The sequence below is a fragment of the Canis aureus genome, chromosome 5, assembly GCF_053574225.1.
Source record: "Canis aureus isolate CA01 chromosome 5, VMU_Caureus_v.1.0, whole genome shotgun sequence".
Classification (NCBI taxonomy): Eukaryota; Metazoa; Chordata; class Mammalia; order Carnivora; family Canidae; genus Canis; species Canis aureus.
The window spans coordinates 1,349,465-1,358,728 of NC_135615.1; positions in this window are offsets into that span (position 1 = coordinate 1,349,465).

Here is a 9,264-nt window from a genome sequence, read left to right on the forward strand (position 1 = left end):
AGGGGAAAAATAAAACAAGTACTTAGCATCACTAAAAGCATATTGACCAGATATGTGCTCCTTGATGTGATGCACTGTGAGGTACAAAGGACCACCTGTACAATATTTATGTAAAAAATAAACAAACAAGAACAAAAAAGAGAAAATGAAGCAAAATCTAATCATATTTAGATCTTACTTTCAGTTAACAGAAATACTGGGGAGAGAAGAACCATTGAAATGACGCCACAAAAAAGCATCAGAAAAGCCCAGAATATGAGATACACTATAGGACTACTGACCGGGTTTTTATAAGAAAGATTTTGGAAAGAAAACTTGAAGAGGAAAAAGGATTTAAGGGACATATGTATCAACTGCAGAATGGAACTTATTTGGATCCTGAGCTGAACAAACCAAGTGTAAAAAAAATATTTATGAGATAATTGGGGTAACTTTGAACATGAAGTGAGGATTATGTTAAGGAATCAATATCTCTTTTGATGGCATAATACTGGTGTTGTAATTATGTAAGAAAATATTCTTATTTTTAGAGAAATATTTGAGACATGACATGAAAAAATGGTGAAATACTAGGATATCTCAGGGATTTGTTTTAGAATAAAGAAAAAAAAGAAAAAGATGAAGTAAGCATTAGAAAAGATTAGTAATTACTGAACCAAGGTGGTACACATAGTATTATTTACAATATTAGACTATATTATAGTATGTTTATAAACTTAGAGTTAAAAGTGTACTGTATTACAAATATTTAAATCCAAATTTAAATGGCTATATTTAAATCCAAATGTATCATTATATTATTTCAACAAATGAAATTCCCTTTTTTCCCCTGCATTTTCTTCTAATCTTATTCTAACTTTATACTTGAAGATTTGTCCACTGCACTTAATCTTCCCTGTTGTTTTTCTTTAAATTGATAGAAACACCAAAAAGTTTTAATTTTAATTTAACCATAATCAGTGTAAATAAATATTAATGAAAATAAGGAAGACAGCTTTTTATACTTTAAATTTAGTTGTTAAGATTAAGTTGTTAACATTAATAAAAATATAAATTGATCACTTCATCTCTGCTCCCCTCAAAAAATGTAAACCTTTAATATCAGAAAAAAAATTGGAAGTTATTACTTAAAATAATTACCTACTTCAAAACAAATCTCCCTTTTCAAGAGAGTAAATTCTGATGTTCCTGGGGAGAAAAAACTTATTCTCCCAAATATCCTGGCTTTTAGTATGAAGCAAATCAATGTAGCACCAATTGTATTCTTATGGACACTAAATAATATTTGGCGATTACAATTATATCCTTATAAAATACACTTTTTGAAAAAAAAGAATATATTGTGTGGTGTATAGACTATGAGATAGGTTCACAATTTACTGAAAAATTATCTTTTTAAAAATGTTGAAGTCTTTCAGTTAAGGAATGAATAAGTCCCGGCGATAAAAGATACAGCATAGGGAACATAGTGGTATTGTGATAGTGTTGTGTGGTGACAGATGGTAGCTACACTGGTGCTGATCATGGTGGAACTTGTTGAATCACTATGTTGTCGACCTGAAACTAATGTAACGTTTCATGCCAACTATACATCGATTTAATAAAAATGTTGAATTTTCTTCTGAATCAACTAGACAGATGTAAATGTTTTTATAAGAGTTAGATCTAGGCCATACTGAGGACAATTTAATTTACAGGTAATCTGTGTAGATAATAATAGATGCTGTAGAAATTGGTATCAATTGATATCAAAATCATATTAATGTATTGGAAAGTGAAGGGAAATGATAATAAAAATGAAAGATAAGTGACAACATCAGCAAAGATAAGTTATATAAACTCATAGACAAAGACCATTTGTCTACAGATTTGATAGAGAGGAGTGCATGGTGACAGCGCAGAGCCATTGACAAATGTCCATCTGAAAATGGCATGCCTAGACACTCCATTAACACAGAAATCACAGCCATAGTTTTCTAAAATGAAGAAGATTTCTAAGTTTTGAAACTGCATAGAGAAGTTATTTACTTGAATGTAGCCTCCTAGAAATTCCATTCATGTATTTCAAAATAATTTTCAAAAATAAGCCTACATTGTATCTTTGGCACCATCTCAAATTTCTTTCTTCTATTTCTTCTATTTCCATTTCCCGCTATCCACACTCCCAAGTGATACTAACCTAGAGAAGGAGAGGTAAAATAGAAATTTCTGGTCTCTGCAAAGTTATGGGGATAATATACCAATTTGAGAATTAACCCCAGCAGGCTGTTTCCGGGGTTGAAAAGTCTTTCCCTGGCCATTGATGTATAAAAGCTTACATTCTGAAGTCCCACAAACCTGGATTCATTTTAATTTGTAACATCTCTCTGAGACAGCTCTTTCATCTGTTACATGGAGGTAGTAACGACCTCCTTCTCAGGATTCTCATCGACAATGAATTAAATGGGATACTATATGTAACGTAAACATTAAATGAAATACTCCATGTCATGAAAGTGGTAATACTGGTACATTTTAAGACTCCCTTCCTTTAAAACATCTTGAAATACCACAAACATGAGCCTCTTTCTTCCAGCCTCACTGGCCTGGTTGGGCAGAGGCAACTAACCTGGGCATTTCTCAATAGCCCAAACACTCAAGAGGACTTTGTCTTGTTCTGTAATCATGTAACTGGGCTGGTTGAGTCCTTCTAAGAATGCTACCTAGAGCGCTGAACACTTCAAAGCCATGGGACTCCATTAACTTAAAAGTTCAGAGAGGAGCCATGCGGAAGCTTAAAGGACAGGAGACTAAAGAACTCACTGAAAAACAGAGCAAATAGGATTATTGAACCAGAAGGAGTAAAGGCTGGCTACTGATTTTAACTGTCAAGTGCCACTGGGGTATTATGTAAAGTAGAGCCACTCAACCATTGTGGTACTGTGTAAAGTGATAAATATGTCAAGGTGCACCTGGGGACCCATACTCTACAGGCCAAAATTGGCACAGGAGGAGCAGATCTTTCACAAGACTAAACCTGAATATAATCAAGAAGCAAAAATTAGGAAAGAGGTGAGAAAAAGAGTAGAATCTACTAAATTGGGGTCTAGTGATAGTTTTGCTATTTAGAGTCAGCCTCAGTTGTGTGTAAAATTGGACTCCAGAGGTATCAGAGTCACTGATTGGTGTTTGCAGTTTAACATTCACAGTTTTCTTTGTTTTTTAGCAACTAGAGTAGGAACTAGATAATTGACACCTTTGCTGAGGTGTGATTAGGCTTACTTCGGGCAAGTGTTGAGGTTCCAGTCAGCAGTCACAGCTCAAGACAAGCCTGAATGTTCTCTCTTTTGTCATTGAAAACAGTAACTTGAATAAAAGGCCCCCCCCCAAAAAAAAATTTTTTTTCACCAAAAGTGGAAGTTTACAGTACATTAAACATCCTGACGTAAAATTGTTGGTGTGTGTGTATGACAGGGGGAGGTAGTTCTGTAGGAAGCAAGTAAAAGCGAACACTCTAGCCAGTTAAAATTGCTCAAGTAAGACCTAAAGCTTTAGGGATAGTTGAATGGCTGGTGAGTTTATGTGTCTATACATGGAAAACACCTGACACATGATGAAAATTAAATGCTTCAATACTCCTAGAATAACCAGACCATCTCAGACATGCACCTCATGAATATCAAGTCCGGCCGCAGTGATGTCAAGGGTGAAGTCTGGTTCTTCTGCGTCACGGTGAGGAAACATGCTATAAACCTAGCCTTTGGATTCTCGTGAAAGAAAGCAAAGAATTGTTGAGTAGTGTTAAAAACAAGGCTAACAATCCAAAGAAGTCCGTCAGAATGAGACAAATGCCGTATTTACTCCTATGTGGAATTTAAGAAACAAAACACATGAACATAGAGGAGGGGAAAGAAAAATAAAATAAGATAAAAACAGAGAGGGAGGCGAACCGTAAGAGACTTAACTATAGGAAAAAAATGGAGGGTTTCTAGAGAGGCTGGGGATGGGCTAAATGGGTGATGGACATTAAGGAAGACACTTGTGATGAGCACTGGCTATTAATTTTTTTTAAGATTTTAAAAATGTATTTATTCATGAGAGACACACAGAGAGAGGCAGAGACACAGGCAGAAAGAGAAGCAGGCTACCTGTGGGGAGCCCGATGCAGGACTCGATCCCAGGACCCTGGGACCAAGACCTGAGCCAAAGGCTGACGCTTCATCACTGAGCCACCCAGACGTTCCAGCACTGGGTGTTATATGTAAATGATGAATCACTAAATTCTACTTCTGAAACTAATACTCTATGTTAACTAATTTAAATGAAATCTTGAAAGAAAAATAAATGAACACAACAACAACAAAACCAAAAAACCCCACGAAGCAACAAGCCCAAAATGATGTCACTTATGCTAAGCCTCACATTGCCAAAGGAAGATTTGACTTAATTACAGTTCTGATTCTCCCAGAAATGGAGTCTTAAGCCAGTTAATCAGGAATCACCAAATTAGCACCAGGTAGATAATGTGCCCCAGAGAACCCTGCCGTCCTTGTAAGAAAGGTGACCTTGCCATAACCAGTCTGCTTTTATTGTCTAGCGTAACTTTGCCATTCCCACTCCCTTCTGCCTAAAAAGTCTTTCGTTTTGTACAGCTCATTCGAGCTCCTTTCTATCTCCTAGATTGAATGCTGCCTGATTCATGAAATGTCTAAAAAAGCCACTAAGATCTTTAAATTTACTCATTTGAATTTTGTTTAATAGTCACTGACACCACTTGAAGTTATCAAATAAACACCTCTGGAGATCTTTATAAACAGACTATATTATTATTTACCATTAATATATTAATTCACATTTCAAGCCTGAGGCACATGTTACATGATTCCTTATCCCTCCCTAGACTTTTTGATTTGCAGAACGATGGATGCTCTTTCCCTTGGGCTATTCAAGAGAAATATTTTGGCTAGCAATAGGCTGCCAAAGCAGAAAGTACCTTTTTTCAGATGTTACAAGAAATACTTAATGATAATTTTCGTAAAAAATTACGTATGTTTGAACCCACAGCATTACCAACAGGATGACTAATCTGAGACAGGCCTGTAATGTAAATTAGAACCGCTATCTCAAGCGTGTTAAGTCTTGCAGCTGGTAAATCAGGATGTTATGCAAAAATAGGTGGGAAGGAAATTGCTTTTGTTGCTATTCCATTTTGATTAGATTCTGATGTGACCAGAGTCTGGTTAAATACTTGCACTGATATTTTGAAATTTTGAACTTTCTGTAACGTTTTGAAAAAATTCCTCCCTCCCCTCATAATCATAACTTCATTTGTAAAATAAGAAAGCATTATCCCTGCTTATAGGTAGATTTAGGGCTTGCTTTTGAGCTGGCTGCATTGCCAGGATAGAATTAAAAGAGTCTTCAACTCCAGATTTCATTGTAAAATATTTTATTGTGGGTAATATTTTCCTAGTAAATAGTGATAAACATTTTCAAATTATTTCAACTTATTAATCCATAGCACTTTTAGTTATTTATAAAATTATTAACAATATTTTATGGGTATTATTGTGTGTTCAGTTGGAAAGTACAATCTTTATATCCTCTAGTTTTCATCTCCTTAAGGGACTTCTGATAGTGTTTTCTTCCATAAACTAAAAAATATGTACTAATAATTCCTCTTTTTCACAACTTACAAAACTTGGAATATTTGAAAGCCAACTATGAGAAGCAGAGAAATTGTCCTTAAAATGAGGCTAGAGGCTGGACATGAATGCGGGGGTGACTCAAAAGGGAGACTGAAAGTAACAGGCAAAACCCAAAAGCACAAAAGATCTACAGGATGGCTCAAAAGGAAACAACCGGAAGGTGAAAGGCAAAGCCCATGATGAAGGAAAAAGTGATAAGCTTTTAAAGAGCTGCTTAAGAGTGCTTGGGTGGGGATCCCTGGGTGGCGCAGCGGTTTGGCGCCGCCTGCCTTTGGCCCAGGGCGCGATCCTGAAGACCCGGGATCGAATCCCACGTCGGGCTCCCAGTGCATGGAGCCTGCTTCTCCCTCTGCCTATGTCTCTGCCTCTCTCTCTTTCTCTGTGTGACTATCATAAATAAATAAATAAATAAATAAATAAATAAATAAAGAGTGCTTGGGTGGCTAAGCATCAGATGCTTGAGTTCAGCTCAGTTGTGATCTCAGGGCCCTGGGATCAAGCACCACCCTGGGCATCCCCTCTGGATGCTGGAGGTGGAGCCTGCTTAAGATTCTCTCCCTCTCCCTCTGCCCTTTCCCATCCCTCCCCAACCTCCAGCTCTTCTGCTTTCTCTCCAAAAAATAAAAAAATAAAGAGCTGCTTAGCCTTGAGGTATGTGGTTATGACTCTAGAATTATCCTATAGCATCAACATTATGGAGGGACTGAAAGAGAGGGCTGGGCTAAATTCACCTTAGAAGTAGGTATCACACATGTGCCCCTCCCCACCCAGGGACCTCTCTTTTTCCTACTCCTGAAGCCAAATGGATGATGTTATCAATGGAGTCATTACACAGTTATCACATATGTTACTTTAGCGGTGTTTTCCCAATGTAATTTAGCTGGGCATTACAGGGTGAAGCTACAGCTTCTGAGCTGTAATTGCAATCCTGATCAATCCTGCACCTGCTTTTGGGCAACTTATTGATGTCCACACTGCTTACTTTTAGTGATGGTCTAGGGTTATGCTCACACTGAACAAACAAAAAGGCAGAATCTAAAATATTGATGATTCTTTTTCTACAAGGTAACACTAGAATCAACTGCAAGTGTTGAAGGGTTTGTTCTCAGGCCCGGGAGAGGACTATCTCTCCTGAATCAGAATGACCTTTTGGATCTCAGCTTTTAATTTCTTCTTTGCATTTGTTAAAATATATGAATGCATAAAAATAAATTTAGTCCAAAAGAATTGATTGATTCTACTTGAAACAAAATCTACGTTTTGCCAGTCACTCATGTCATCATGAAGGAAAAGCCTTTAATATCTTGGTAGGACTTCTCAGGGTATATAAACTTGCTTAGTAATTAGCCAAATTTCCTAATAATATCACAGCTTCTGTGAAGTAGATTAAAAAATGTAGAGGTGTGGGGCACCTGAGTGGCTCAGTGATTGAGTGTCTTCCTTCGGCTCAGGGCATGATCCCAGGGTCCCGAGATCGAGTCCCATATCCAGCTCCCTGAAGGGAGCCCGCTTCTCCTCCTGCCTGTGTCTCTGCCTCTCTCATGAATAAATAAATCAAATATTTTTTAAAAATGTAGAGGTTCTCATAGTGTAACCTATGGTAAGTTCCAAATCATTACATCATATTCCTCCTGAAATAATGGGGAAGAATGGTATAATTTATCTTCTTAAAAACATAGAAACAAATATAAATTGCTTTCATTTCCAAAAATCACTTTTTAAAAATAGTGAGAGGACATTAACTGCATGATATTTAAGTGCTTTTCATTTAGTTAATCATTTAAAATTTCAAGCATATTTGAAGTAGAGCAAAGAGGATAGTGAGCCTTCATATTTATCATCAGAGTTAACAGTTACAAGCTTTTGCTACAACTGTTTCACCCATTCCTGTTTTTCCCTTTTTGGAAGTATTTGGAAGCAAGACTCAGCCATTGAGAAATCATTTCACAATTATGCTCTTCAGTACAAATTTTTGAAAATATGGGTATTTTCCAGGGTACCTGGGTGGCTCAGTAGTTTAAGTGTCTGCCTTCAGCTCAGGTCATGATCTCCAAGTCTTGGATTGAGCCCCCATCAGGCTCCCTGTTCAGGGAGTCTGCTTTCCCTCTCCCTCTGTCCCTCTGCCCATGCTTTATCTCACTCTCTTTGTCTCAATTAAATAAAATCTTAAAAAATAAAAGAAAATATAGGCATTTTCTTAAACAGTCATGATGCCATTATCACACTCAATAAAAATAACTTTTTTCCTTAATATCATCTCAGATCCAAGCCATGAGTAAATTTCCCTGGTTTTCTAAAAAAACCACATACTTTTACAGTTGGTTTATTTCAATTAGACCCCCCAAATACCTTATATTACCTGTGGTTACTATTTTCTGTAGATATTATACAATTCATAGCAGTAAATTCTCTTCCTTTCCCCCCCTTAAACTAGCAGCTTGCTGAAAAAGCTGAGTCAGTTTATGCCTTAGAAATATTCCTTTTTTTATGTAATATGGCTTAAAGTCTAAATGGTGATATTGTATCACATAAACCACGTGGTACCTTACTAAATATATGAGAGGAAAACCAAGAAATAGACTATATAGAACAAACTGATGGTGACCAGAGGGAAAGGGTGGGGGTGTCTAGGTGAAATAAGTGATGGGGATTAAGGAGTGCCTTTGTCATGATGAGAACTGGGTGATGAAGGGAAGTGTTGAATCACTAAATTGTGCACCTGAAACTAATATGCTGTAAGTTAAAGAACTGGAGCTTAAATACAAATTTTAAAAAAATAAATAATTGAAGCACTATAGGATTTTATTGCCTGACATGAAATTACCCCTTACGGTATTTCTTTCACTCCAGTTTATAAATTTGTCAAATTTATTTCTACTTTCTCTTTATAGGAAGATTTTTCCCTTTAAGAAAGCTATACAGATTCAGAGCTAAGGAATAAATAATATTTTTTATTAGCCTTAGGTTTCAGAAAATATTCATATTTTGGTGGACTGGCAGATTTTTTTTTAAAAGATTTTATTTATTTATTCATGAGAAACACAGAGAGACACAGGTAGAGAGAGAAGCAGGCTCCATGCAGGGAGCCCGATGTGGGACTCAATCCCAGGACTCCAGGATCATGCCCTGGGCCGAAGGCGGCACTAAGCCACTGAGCCACCCAGGGATCCCCTGGACTGGCAGATTAAATGGTGGGCGAATTAGCCCCCAAATCATCATTCTTACTTTTATTATTATTGTTATTCTTTTTTTCTCTTAAGGCTTTATTTACTTATTTGACACAGAGAGAGAGTGAGAGCTAGTGAGCACAAGCCGGAGCGCCAGAGGGAGAGGGAGAAGCGGACTCCCCACTGAGCAGGGAGCCAGACATGGGGCTTAATCCCAGGACCTTAATCAGTCATGACCTGAGCCAAAGGCAGATGCTTAGCTGAAGGAGCCACCCAGAAGCCCCCTATTATTGTTATTCTTAACAAGGATTCTCCCTACTTTAACCCAGAGAGTATGTTAGGAAGTTGCTAAGCACTTTTCATATACTTTCTTACTGTGTTTTCAGGGGAGACATGGTTAACCCTGCTTT